The following is a 13590-nucleotide window of genomic DNA, read 5'->3' as shown; positions in this document are numbered from 1 at the left end:
AACAACGGAACGCTAATTACAATAATACTGCAGCACTCTATCCAGCGAGCGGCTTGTGTGAAGGCGTTGTGTGTGGGGGCAGGACGTCGTTGGGGTATATCGCTCGCCACTGATGTTAGCCGTGGCCCCCGAGAGCAACGTACGTCCAAAGCAACCGCGTGTGAACGCACGGACGTTGAACTTCTTTTCGCACCGTACGTAGCCATCCCTGCGAATCGGAGGTGCGGCTACCGTGACCGAAAACCGCTTGCGGGGATGCCCTCATCCAGCGATGGCTTGGCAATGAGCTGCACGCAATATCATGCTTTATATAAAAAAAAAAACACTTGTTTGAATTACAATTACAAAAAAGATCACGGACCTCTGTGCATCCTCTGCTGAGTGAGGGACCTCCCTCACCACACGCCGTGCTCAGCCATGGTGGCCGTTTGGCCTTACTTCACCAAGTTGGGCAGTGCCGGTTGGTGAATGGGTTGGTGGTGGAGGGTGACCGGTGGGGCAGGTTCCGTTCAGGCATCCCTCGACTCAATTCCCCTGCCACACTTCCCCCGAGCTCTGTCAAAGCAACCTGCACCTCCAATTGGCACGGTTGGCAACGTAACAGAATTTCAACACACACACACACACACCATCCACACCACCCCAGCAACCGGCACCTCCAATTGGCACGGGTGGCAACGTAACAGAAGTTCAACACACACACACACCCCCATCCACACCACCCCCATGACCGACAGCGGATTCACACAGCTGTAGATTCTTCTCATTGTATTGCATTTTTTATTACGCTATCAGTACGAAACTATGCGCCCTGCGCGTGCCACGCTACGCACGACGCGCAGCTAACCCCCGCGCGTTCCCTTTTATCTGACCCCCGTATTGAACATCCATTATTTAACCAGGGCGAGAGCGCAGAGATTCATTAGCGCTCGGGCGAAGCACACCTGGTGTCCTGCGCTTTGTCGCAACACGGGGGAATAATTGACTGCAATTTTGGTTGCGGGTAAATTATTCAAATCGACTATTTTTTATTGGGGGTGGGAGGGTGGGTGGCGGGCTCGGAAAATGGCATAATCTTATGAGTAACGTCACGGTGCCTTTCATGTTTGTTGCAGAGCGAATACATATGATGGTGGTGATTATAATGATGGTGGTGATTATAATGATGGTGGTGATTATAATGATGGTGGTGGTGGTGAGTGCGAGTGCACCTGCTTGGAACATAATGGAGTGTGTTTGTGTGTGTGTGTGTGCGCGCAATCATTGGTGGCCCGGCTGCGACCATCAATGCGATACTGTACATCCAAACCCCGATTTTATCATATGCCAGTCTCGGGGTCTCCATGTGAGTCTATGGCTCTCTGCGTGAGTCTATATGAGTCTCTATTGTGAGTCTATGGATCTCTACGTAAGTCATTGGTGGCCGAGCTGAGCACATCAATACGATACATCAAAGAACCCGATTTTATCAAATGCCAGTCTCGGGGTCTCCATGTGAGTCTATGGCTCTCTGCGTGAGTCTATATGGGTTTCTATCGTGAGTCTATGGATCTCTATGTAAGTCATTGGTGACCCGGTTGAGAACTCGATTTCATCGCAGGGGGTCTCTATGCAAGTCCGTAGATCTGTGCGTCAGTCTACGGTTCTCTATGCGAGTCTACGGGTCTCTGCGCAGGCCATTGGCGACCGGGCTGATACCGTGAACTCACCACGCCAGAGAACCCGGTTTCGAACCGAGCTTCCTTGCGTTGTTGGCTCGGTGTCTCTGACACGGCCGCAGGGCACCCTCAAAATCATCCTGGGCGGCTCGTGCAACGGTTGTGCACGCATCAGGCAATCCCTGAGAGGCCTCTCAGACGGTGACGAGTGGCAGCACACGCGACGTTTGATCTCTGGACAGGACAACGATCCCACCCAGCAAGCATCTGCGTCGATCTCCTCGCGAAAAAAAAATCTCCGCATGGCACGTTCCCCTTGGCTGCAAAGGTGCTCACGGGTTTTTGGTTCCACACCGGCCCCCCCACCGCCCCCGCCGCCGCCACCGCCATCCCTCAGAATAATGCCAAGCCATGCGCCGTGCCTCCCCCATGCATCTTTGCACGATTTTGGTGCACATCGTAAACATCGTTAACATCAACAACCTAGGTCAGGATGTAGCCGAGGTTAGGACAACCCGGGCATTAATCGAGACCACCACGGGCCATCATCCATCCTGAGCGGCGAGTACTGGCTGAGCCGACTCGCTCGCCTTATCAGTTATAATGATGCAATTAACCTCTGTCTCTATCTCTCTCTCTCTCTAGCATGCTCTCCCATCTCTCCCTTTTATCTCCCTCCCCCGCCCCGGCTGCCCCCCCCCCCGCCGCCTCTCCCAGTCTCTGGTCATGAAGTTCACGATGTTCCCATGCAATTGCTGGCACAGGGCGAATCTGCGCCCTAATAAATCATTAGAGGTTTTTTTTTTTTAATGCGAGTTGTGGGAGGCTCTGAGACTCTGAGAGGGCAAGCGTCCTCCTCGTGTACGCAGGTACGAGATATGCTATGCTGTTTCCCTACAGATAGATAGATACATACAAAACAACATGCGTTTTACTTTGGGTTTCAGCCCATCGGCGTACGTACAGCGTTGTAAAGGCTTTCACGGCCAATATTATCAAGCAGCATTTGTCCAAGGGGGCGTTCATAAATGACGTCACGCGATTTTGGGCAATTTTTGACTCCACTCCCCCCCCCCCCCCGTTAGACCCCCCTCAAATATGACGTCACAAAGCTCTGCCCCCCCCCCCCCCAACAAAATTAGACATGCTTCAAATCGCTTTAAAATATGATCATTGTAATACGTATTTAATGTGGCGCTGTACTCTGATGTTCAAGGAGAACACATTTATTGAAAAAAGTATATTTAATTAAGTAGAAGGTGTTGTCTATATTTATTTAAAGTTGCGCATTTTGATGTGACGTCACATTTTTCAACCCCCCCCCCCCTCGTCACACATCGTCACAAATGTCTGACCCCCCCCTACTAGGTGCGTGACGTCATTTATGGACGGCCCCAGAGGGAAGTGTAGCAAAGGGTACTGCTCCACTGCACTTCGAGTCTCCCGTGTGCACGCTAACCGCTGCACCACCGCTCCCTCCACGCTACAGGTCATCGGTACCACCTGGGGTATCACACGCGACGAGACTCTACCATGGGCGATATTCACCCAAGGCAGAAAGCCCTTCGTGCACAGCATCTGATTCCTTCGAAGACGTTTCATCTCACGTAGGAATGTCACCCCGCACCCCATGACATCTATCAAAGCTTGTATAGCACCCTCCTATGATCACAATTATCTCATTAAAGCTACCGCCGCATTATTGCTATCATATATATTCGGAATCTAGAGCGAAATTGATTCGAGAGCATCGTTGTTAGCATTTGTCACCGTGCGTGGTACCGAAAAGCCATTTTTGGTGTCGGTAGTTCAAGCATCAACTTCTGTCACTGCTCCACACACTCCATTGCAGAGGCGATATCGGGGAGAGGAGAATCCATTCGGAAACCTCGCGCGGGGCAGTGCGTGTAACCCCCCACACTCCCACCCACCCCCCACGTGTGTCGGCGTGTTTGAGGGAGAAAAAAAAACCTTTCGACGGATATATATATTTTTTCCCACGCAAACTATTTTTGGAAATTTAATTTAACGTCATAACGCAAGAAGAATTATCTCTTGACACGGCCATCATGAAGCTCCTGAGTCACGCAGCAGCTATTGTCAAATTTAAATCGCATTAGTTGCAGCGCCAGTGACACATGATGAGACGAGAAGATTAAATCTATTAGCCGTTAGCGCCGAGTGCTGGGATTTAACCGTGGAATTTCACTGACAAACCGGCAGGAGCTTGGCTTGTTCAAGCACATGAGACGTTAACCAAAAGTGAAACGAGAGTCCAGATAGGTTTCCTTCAAATTACGGGAGACATCTTGCGATGTGGTATTTTTTTTTTTGCCGCAGTTAACCCTATTTAATAAGAAATGCATGTTTCGGCAGCTGATGTCTTCCTCTTAGAAGTTTGCATATACAAATGTAATTCTGGCAAAATGTTGCGAAGGGGAAAATCGCAGGGTGGGTGATTGTGTGGAGCGGGGGGGGGGTGTTAGGCGGAGGGAGGGGTGGGGTTCGGGTTGGGAAGCGTAATTAATTAATGAGTGGCTGTCTGGAATGTTTGACGGACAGGAGAAAATCACGCCAAAAAATGAGTCCGCGTGTCGAATTGCCCACGAGCGATGGTGAAAGCCCTTCGTGTCTGAATAATTTAGACGCGCAAATTCCCGCAACACCCAGGCCCCGCTTTCGCGCAACGATTCTAACGAGTCATTACTTACTCGAGTCGAGTCTGCGGCGGCGGTAATTCCCCTAAAACGTCAACAGTTTGAGCCAACTTTTTTAAAACTCCTTACGACACAAAACCTCACGGGGCTGCAATTATATTTTTGCTTTAATCATGGATTTTGATATATATATATCCATCCATATATATATAAAAGGCAAAGTTGTGATTATGTGTGTCTGTTCAAAATGTTTAGCGTACTTCCCGACATACAACAAACTTGAAATTTGCCATGTGGGTACTTTCCAGAGTGTACACCATGAAAAAATGATACGTCAAAATTATTACGTCAAATCTGTCACGTGACCCGCGCGTGTGGAAGCGTAACGCATTGTAGTGTAGCAGGTAGCGCGCTGCGCTACGAACCCGGCGACCCGAGTTCGATTCCCGCTCACGGCCACCACCGGTGACGATTATTTGAACCGGTCCTTGGCCTCCCCTAGGTCGACTCAGCCTCAAACGAGTAACTGGTGTGCTGTGTGAACATCGCCACTGGGGAGACAAAGGCGGCCGAGCGTGGTGAATCCAAGTCCCGGGCGAAGCCGGGTAGTAAAGAATAGTAATTTATAAGTGTGCCTGCCGTACACCGCAATGAGTGTGCGGGACTAACACATTCCTGCGGAGGGAGCTGGTAGGAACGTTGGGTTGCTCGGTCAATGGCCAGGGTCAACGGCGGCGTGGTGTATTCCGCAAATATGGCCGACTGTGAGGGCGGGCACAAGCCGGCGTGAGTAGGTTAAACGTTGAGTTTTATAAGGGCACCACGAGGTGACCAGCCCCTCCCCACCCAGCGCCTCCCCACCCTCCCCTCTCCACCCAGCCCCACCCCTCCCATGTTTGGATGCACGACAGGCGAACGGACGGACACAATAATCCCCTGTGGGCTGGTGGAACCAGGTGGTTCCTACCAGTATAACGTGTCATCGTTGAGGTTCACGGTGGCTATGCACGCCCGTGGTGGCCAGGGCTGCCGTGGGAGTGTAAGATGTGTAACGCGCTCTGTGACCCTGGCTGGGCTGCGAGGTGGGTCATCCGCGCGATGGCAGCGTGGCAAGTGTGGTTCCTGAATACCAACTTCGAATGTTATCTCCCTTGTGGTTAAACACTTCTGAGATATTTGCAACAATGCCACAAGAAATGTCGTGCCGCCCGACTCTGCAGATCACCTGGAGAAGATTCCAATGATGGCGAACAAGCGGAAACTCTCTGACTCTTTGAAGCTATGAACATACGTCCACCCGCTACAGCTCCCCGCGCGTGTGCGGATTTCATGGCTCCATCTCTGCGTTGGACGTTACTCCCGAGCTGCTGATGCTGCTGCTGCTGCTGCCACTCCGTCGTGAAGTGCCAAGTATGCGCCCATCATCACCATCTCCTCGCCACGATGCGCCCCCCTCCATCCTCCCCCCTCCACCGTCACTTTTGGTTGCAATAAACGCAAGATCATCAGGTTTCGTGGCGTGACGGTTCAGTCCACGTTGCGACTTCCTTAAGGGCATTTAACGCACAATTACCGAACAAAGCAAAAAAAAAAACTTCACTTAATATAAGAATTAGTCAAATAAAGCGAATTCTGTACCTCGGGGGTTCATATGTATGTTTTACTCGTGTGTAGGGGTATAATCTGCGGCGTCTATTCCTCAGCCTGGGTCTCTCGTTCCCTCTCACTCCCCTCCCTCCGCCCCCCATCCACCACCTCGCCCTCCCCCCACGCTTTAGGCATCAACTCCATCTGTCGGCTGCCGCCGCTGCTATATGAAACCGACCCCGATGGATGTTCACGGAGCGGCGGCGCGTTATTTAAATGTGAAATGTGAGAGGTGTCCGCGTGGCTGAGCGAGTGGAGGTGGGTGGGTGGGGGAGGGGAGTCAGAGAGCGCTCACAGATCCAGGAGAAGGATTTTTTTTTTCAAATGTTCGGGTCTTAGCCGCCAAGTTATTAAACAGCAGAAATCCGAGTGCAGCGCGAGGCGATAGTCGTCGTGGTCTCAGCCGCCTAGCCAATGTTGTACAAAAAAAATATCATTAAGTTTGAGGTTTTTTTTTACTACACTTTCTTTGAGCAAATTCCAGCTCCCGAGTATTAATAAAAAATATCGTTTTACTGTCACACGACGAGTATTTCTCTGGAGCCCCCCCCCCCGCTACACCCCCCCCCCGCCGAATGAAACTAGTTCGGGGCCTGTAGCAAATGTTATAAAGGGGCCCTAAATAAATATTATACTTAAATATTAAAACGCAATTTTTTTACTTGTATAGTAAAGTATTTTTTTATTTGCTCCACAGCCAGACAATACGACAAATCGCTAACCTTAAACACCCAGTCGTTCGTAAAAGTCGAAGGCGGTATAGTACTATAGTAATAGAGCAAGTGCAGAATCAATCAACCGGAATTGATAGCTTGAAAGCGTTTAGCGCGGGGCCCTTGAAAGAGCGGGGCCCGTAGCTACTACATATTTAGTAGCTACATATGTAGTAGCTACTACATATGTCGTAGCTACTTTTTCTACGAGGACAATCCGGCTCTGGCCGCCGCGTGTGGACACCGGGCAGTGGCGAAGCGACTACAAACTCGGGAGAGCCGAGTTCGATTCCCAACTCACGGCCAACACCGTTCACGATGATATTATCTGAACCGGTCTGAGGTTTTCCCCTTTGTCGGCCTACAACAATGACAACCTGGTGCGGGGTGTGTAAGCTTCGTCATTAGGGAGACAAAGGCGGCCGGGCGTGGTGCTGGCCACCCATCGCCTCGCGTGCCGTGGCAGGCCATCAAAGGTTGCTCCCTCACAGCACTTGCTCCACAAATCCGTTAAGTTCTAGATTTGAAGTTTGGATCCTTGCAGTCACGAAAACTCCAAATCTAGAATTAACCGGGGAGGAATTCCACTGATCTGTTAGAGCTTTAAACAGACAGCGGGACAAGAAGTCACGGCTAATCGAGTCGATAACCTTCCTCAAGAGATGCCGCGACAATAAGGTCGTCGTGATTTAATTGAGCTCTTTTCATTTTAGATTTGAAGCTTTCGTGACTGCAAGGATTCATATTCTTAGGTTTTTTTCGGTAAAGTCACGTAGGTAAAATTTTTAATTAATCAAAGTAAAATAAAATAAAAATCACGACGTTTCGGAGGCAACACAAGCTTCCGTCTTCAGGTGGAACCGTCACAGCCCGACAGCTGTATCAAGTAAAACAACCTAAGAATATTTTCATTTTATTCTTTTTACTATTATTTTTAATTTTCATCTACATGACTTTACCGAAAGAACCAACGAGTATGATATGCTAAGTCTTCGTCGTCTTTGGATACCGGGCCGTGTTGGCTACCCGCGTGGCCTGTAATCCAGCGCTGTGGACGCATCCTGGGGTTAGTGGATCACTGCTGGAAGGGTGGCTGTTGCTCCTACACCCCGTTGTTCCTCCTCCTGGTGCCTCTGGGTCGTCCTCTCTCTCTCTTTCTCTGTGTGTCTCTCGGGTTTCTCGACGAGAGTGAGCAACTATGGTGCGACGGCGGCGGCGGCGGCGGCGACGCAGCCTTACTCGTTGGCGTCAATATTATGACACAATGTGTCATCCTAGAACAAATAAGACGCAACGCATTGTCAATAACAGTGTCCGTCAACCTCGACTCGTCGCCATACACCCAATTCACTCTCCCCCTCTCCCTTTCTCTCTCCCCCTGTTCACCCCCATACCATCCCCTGCGGGCCCACCTTTTTCGTGATAATAACCAATGTTTTATTGTCAAATACAAAATTAAGTCGCACCTGACGATGTTCAGAACGACGACAATTCGTCTCGTGGGAGGCTCGCGAGGACTGGAATTTGAGACATGCTGCGGTGAGCAATCTCGGGAAGTAGTTCTATGATATCTCCTTCCGCGCGGGCCTGTCCTCGCCTCCTAACACAGTGGCGATGCCCTGCTCGCCGCCCCGATATAAATACTTTAATTGTATTAAATAAAAACAAAATATAAACGTGGAAATCTTACCGGGGTGGACGGTCGTGGCTGCCCCAGGTTGAGGTCTTTGCAGTGACCTCTAGTGGCTGGCGGGCGTCACGCGAACGCACTCTGCACAATCAAATCGGAAAACATCGGATCCTTACAGAACACAAAGACAACGTTCCACCCGTCTAGCCTTTAACAGCCTGTTGGGGACAGTGCTGTCGGCGAGTAGCACCGACGAAGTCCGTCACCGGCACACGAAGGGGTGGGTGGGCCACCAACCACGCCAGGTCGCCTTCGTCTCCCCAGTTCCAATGTTTACACACCGCCTTAGGTGCTCATTTAATGCTAAGTCAACCTTGGGGAGGCTCAGGACCGGTTCGAATATTCGTCACTGTTATCACGGCGAGCGGGATTCGAACTCGGGTCGCCGTGTTCGTAGCGCGGTGCGCGAACCACTGGGCAAGCTTCTCCCCGCATTGATCCTCACACACGCAGACATGCACGCGCCGTGAGGTGAAGAATCGATATTACTCGATAGTGACCAGGGCTGGGAATGAGACGAAATTACTGGGAGAACTCATAAATGATTCCCCCACTAGAGGAGGACGAGGAGTTGGGTCTCTGTGCGCGTCTGGGGGTCTCTGTGCGTGTCTGTGGGTCTCTGTGTGTGTCTGTGTGTCTCTGTGCGTGTCTGCGGGTCTCTGTGCGTGTCTGTGGGTCTCTGAGTGTCTGTGGATGTATGTGCGTGTCTGTGGGTCTCTGTGTGTGTCTGTGTGTCTCTGTGCGTGTCTGTGGGTCTCTGTGTGTGTCTGTGTGTCTCTGTGCGTGTCTGCGGGTCTCTGGGTGTCTGTGGGTTTCTGTGCGTGTCTGTGGGTCTTTGTGCGTGTCTGTGGGTCTCTGTGCGTGTCTGTGGGTCTCTGTGCGTGTCTGTGGGTCTCTGAGTGTCTGTGGGTTTCTGTGCGTGTTTGTGGGTCTCTGTGTGTGTCTGTGTGTCTCTGTGCGTGTCTGCGGGTCTCTGTGCGTGTCTGCGGGTCTCTCTGAGTGTCTGTGGGTTTCTATGCGTGTCTGTGGGTATCTGTGTGTGTCTGTGTGTCTCTGTGCGTGTCTGTGGGTATCTGTGCGTGTCTGTGGGTCTCTGAGTGTCTGTGGGTTTCTGTGCGTGTCTGTGGGTCTCTGTGTGTGTCTGTGTGTCTCTGTGCGTGTCTGTGGGTCTCTGTGCGTGTCTGTGAGTCTTTGAGCGTGTCTGTGGGTCTCTCTGTTAGTCTAGGGTGGCGGGCGGGGGGGTCTATCTGTGAGTCAAATAAATAAATAAATACAAATACGAATCTTTGATTCTTTCCGGAACGCAGTCAGAGGGTTCAAATGCTCACTCCCATCCACAGATTTCCGGAGCGATCCGGCCCGTTTCAATCACCTGCATGTGCCTCTTTAACCGCCCGCCTCGCCTGTCTCTCTGCTTCTCTGCCCCTTGCTCGGACTGTCCGTCTGGCTGCTCGCATCCGCGTGTCACCGTCTGTGTGTGCGGGTCCGTCTCTCCGTCCGTGCTTCCTGAACCATCATTCCTCGCTCAGACCCCCCACACACCCACGTGGTTTCAGCCGAATCTCCTGCTGAGAATGTGGGCGAATTAAAATTTAAAATGCTGCACTCGGAGAGGAAGTAGGTTACACTTTACACCTTGGGTGTGAGGCTGAGATAGACGAACATGGGGGGTGGAAAGGGGATGGGGTGGGGGGGGATGGAGGATTGAGACTCGCACGGTCTTCGCTGGGGGGTCGAGGCGACTATGGGCAGACTGAATATTTCATGAGACGTCGATCTCGATCGGGGGGGCCTGGGATGGAGGGGGGCACGGGGGGGGGGGGGGTGCACTGCTGGAGGCGCGATGTACGCCTCAAGATGCAACGTTGCATTTTTAATGAAGACTCTACGTGCTCCCATGGCAACGCTTTCTGTTAACATGGATTGCGTGTCACTGGGTCGGTCTCGCTCTATCAGCTGCCGTGTGTGTCGGCACGCGCGGAGTGTCCGCGTCAGTCGAGGCTGTCCGCGTGTGCGGGGAGCGGCGACCTGAGTTCCATTCCCACCACCCCCTAGGTCGACTCAGCCTCAAAGAAGCACCTGGTGCGGTGTGTAAACATCGGCACTGGGGAGACAAAGCTGGCCGGGCGTGGTGCCGGCCGCCGCACTTTTCGCAGTCGTTTGTTGAGGCTGTGCGGGGCAACGTTTGTCTTTCTGGACGTGTCTGCATCATTGTCAACAGCAGCGTCTTTGTCCTTGCGTGTGACCATTTGTGTCTGTGTGCGTGTGCGGCATTGAGAATAGACATGCAGTCATATACCCCCCCCCCATACTTTTTTGTTCTATCGGTAAAGTCGCGTAGGTATAAAATAAAATAAATTAAATCACGACGTTTTGATTGCAACACAAGCAATCATCATCAGGTGGGAAATGACACAGCAAGAAATGTTTGCTGAAGTGGGGATTTTTTTCTTTTCTTGCTGTGGTTCATAAAGTGACGAAGCATGTGCGAGTATATAGATCTCTGTGCGAGTCAATGAATCCTTGTGCGAGTCTATGGGTCTGTGTGCAAGTCTATGGATCCTTGTGCGAGTCTATGGGTCTGTGTGCGAGTCTATGGGTCTGTGTGCGAGTCTATGGATCTCTGTGCGAGTCAATGGATCCTTGTGCGAGTCTATGGGTCTGTGTGCGAGTCTATGGATATCTGTGCGAGTCTATGGGTCTGTGCGAGTCTATGGGTCTGTGCAAGTCTATGGGTCCCTGCGTGAGTCTATGGATATCTGTGTGAGTCTATGGGTCTGTGTGAGCCTATGGTTCTCTGCACGAGTCTATGACTCTCTGTGCGAGTCTATGACTCTTTGTGCGAGTCTATGGGTCCCTGTGTGCGTCTATTGGTCTCTGTACGAGTCTACGAATCTCTGTGCGTGAAATCCAGCAGCTTGACGTATAGAACCTAGACATCGCCGTATCGATGCGACTCATCCCGTGTCCATACGGGAGAAAGAGAGACGGGGGCGTCAGGCGCAACAACTGACAGTTTCACAATGACGTGGGCAAACTCAGATCACTAACGTCAGTAGCATCGGAGTGTATGGACGCTGTGATGTCCCCTTCTTTATGGATCGGGGGGCATTGCGTCGTTATACGTTGTGTAGCCTCTGTTCTGGATAGCGACAGTCGCACACTGCTAGAGAGTTTTTAATTTTCCATTCGTGCATCAGGTAGCATCCGCATTCTGCTGCCATGCATTGTGCAGTAGGTGCGGTCGAGGGTTGGACCATGAGCTTCAGAAGCGGATAATTACAATGCATGCACAATATGCGGCACACTGACACGGCTGTTATTTAAAATGGCAATAGATTGATAACTTTGCTTTCAATTACACTGGCAATTTCAGGCAAATAACAGCTTGGGCAATCATCGTAATTGTTGCACTGTATTGCAAGGCCGTAATTATAATATTTATTGGGAGGGGACACATCCCCCCCAATATTCAAATATGCTCAAAATCCACCCCCCCCCCCAATATATTGCTATTAAAAAAATAATTGCTATGCTATGTAAGTAAAAATAACAATTTGCTAAACCTTGGCCACAATATCTGGACTTGTCTTCATATAAATCAATGCATAGATTTACGTTTATATGATTTTGGTTACGGTTGTACTTTATTAATCCCTAATCTCTGCCATTACATACAATGAAACAAGAAATGGTAAAAAAGTAAAAACAGAGCAATGTAATACAATACACAATTAGAAAATAATGTAAAAAAATAAATTAAAAGTCCATCCCATATGTTAGTGAATTTTTTTATATTTTAGGCAGGAAATTCGTTTTTCAAATTTAGATATTTTTCTGGGTTGAGACCCCCAGACAACCTGGAAGATTTAGTCTCCCCCAATGTTGACGCCATGGCTACGGCCTTGCTGTATTGTATTGCGGGTCGAGTGGTGGGTGCATTGATTAGGGCACATGCGCTCTGAACCTGGACCTCCTCAGTTAGATTCCAGGCGACCACTAATATTAGAACCGATCCTGTCTCAACACCCCTCCCACCCTCTCGCTTTTCACCAACCTGCAATGACCAGCGTGGTGAAGGATGCTCAAAACTACCTTCCCACCACCCCCCCCCCCTATTGACCAACACGGCGTGGGATGGAGGGAGGGAGACATTAATCCACTATCTGAATTATCAAATGATTTTATACGTTGTTATGTTACAGTGGTATATTGTCCTTAAATGTATCATTGCATTAGTTCAATGGATTGTGAGCATTTGTCCGAGAAAAGTTGTTAAAATATATCGATATGAAAGACTCAAATCTGTATTTTTTTGTTGGCTTAGGTCGTGTGTGTCGTAAACCCTCCTCCACCCGACACCAGCCAGTTAAAAATTATATAATTGTCACGTGAATCAAATGTGCCCAATTCGATTCACGAAACACTATCATTAAATTGTCCGCGCCGGGTGGTGGAGGAGTTTAGGGCGACCTAACCCCTCCCCCCCCAAAACAAAAATCCCGAATTATAATATTGGTCGTGAAAGCCTTCGTGTAAAAATGAAACAGTCTCCAGCAGCAGCAGCAGCAAGCAGCAGCTCTGGCACGGTCCCGTTATCAAATCGTGGAGCAATTGCGTCCGCCGCTCGTTTCTGACTTTCAACCGTGGTTCTGTGATGTCCCTGAAGGTAAGAAAAAAACAATGACTTCTTAACCCAGACACGTGGTAGATGTTCCGGCTCCTTTATGTTTCTCCAACTGCTGGCCATAATTTAAATGGTTGCATTTATTATTATTATTATTATTTAAATAATGAATACATCAAATGATTGATTAATTGATGAATTACCCAACGAGGCTTCAAAGTTGTTCGAATTGCCCCTGTGTGTAGCTACAAGATTACAGCTGTCTCATTAATTGTCTCCGCGGACTCTTCACGAGTCTGTGGTGCTGCAGGGGGATAAGAGGATGTGAAATAAATACATTCCAAATCTACCATGTTCAGTTCTGCTCTCGCCAGCGAAGCCATTTGGTCCTTCATTTAGCGAGGGGGTAAAATCGCGCTCAAATTCGCCCTCAATTTAATTTAAGGTTTCAAAAAAAAACAAGTACAATGATCTCATTACACACGGTAGCAACCACGCCGGTGTGACGACCCACATCTGTAGAAGCTGTGCGAGTTTTTCCAACGCATTTTTTGTTGTTGTACCCGTTGTACAACAGCCCCGATTAGTGGAGCGTAGA

At 49.9% G+C, this 13590-nt stretch overlaps 1 long non-coding RNA gene across 1 annotated transcript; it reads right to left on the bottom strand.

Annotated features, from left to right (window-relative positions):
- Positions 1-7448: 7448 nt before the first annotated feature.
- On the bottom strand, positions 7449-9877 carry LOC133350226 (uncharacterized). The gene is made up of 3 exons (XR_009756033.1): positions 9738-9877; positions 8366-8446; positions 7449-7949 (listed from the first exon to the last, which is right to left on the bottom strand). It is a non-coding gene; the product is annotated as an uncharacterized LOC133350226 (long non-coding RNA).
- Between the last annotated feature and the right edge of the window lie 3713 nt (positions 9878-13590).

This window comes from Lethenteron reissneri, chromosome 33 (assembly GCF_015708825.2).
Source record: "Lethenteron reissneri isolate LAM-NWPU_2019-01 chromosome 33, ASM1570882v1, whole genome shotgun sequence".
In the NCBI taxonomy this organism is placed as follows: Eukaryota; Metazoa; Chordata; class Hyperoartia; order Petromyzontiformes; family Petromyzontidae; genus Lethenteron; species Lethenteron reissneri.
The sequence above is the reverse complement of the archived record's forward strand: the minus strand, read 5'-3'. Positions and strand labels throughout refer to the sequence as shown.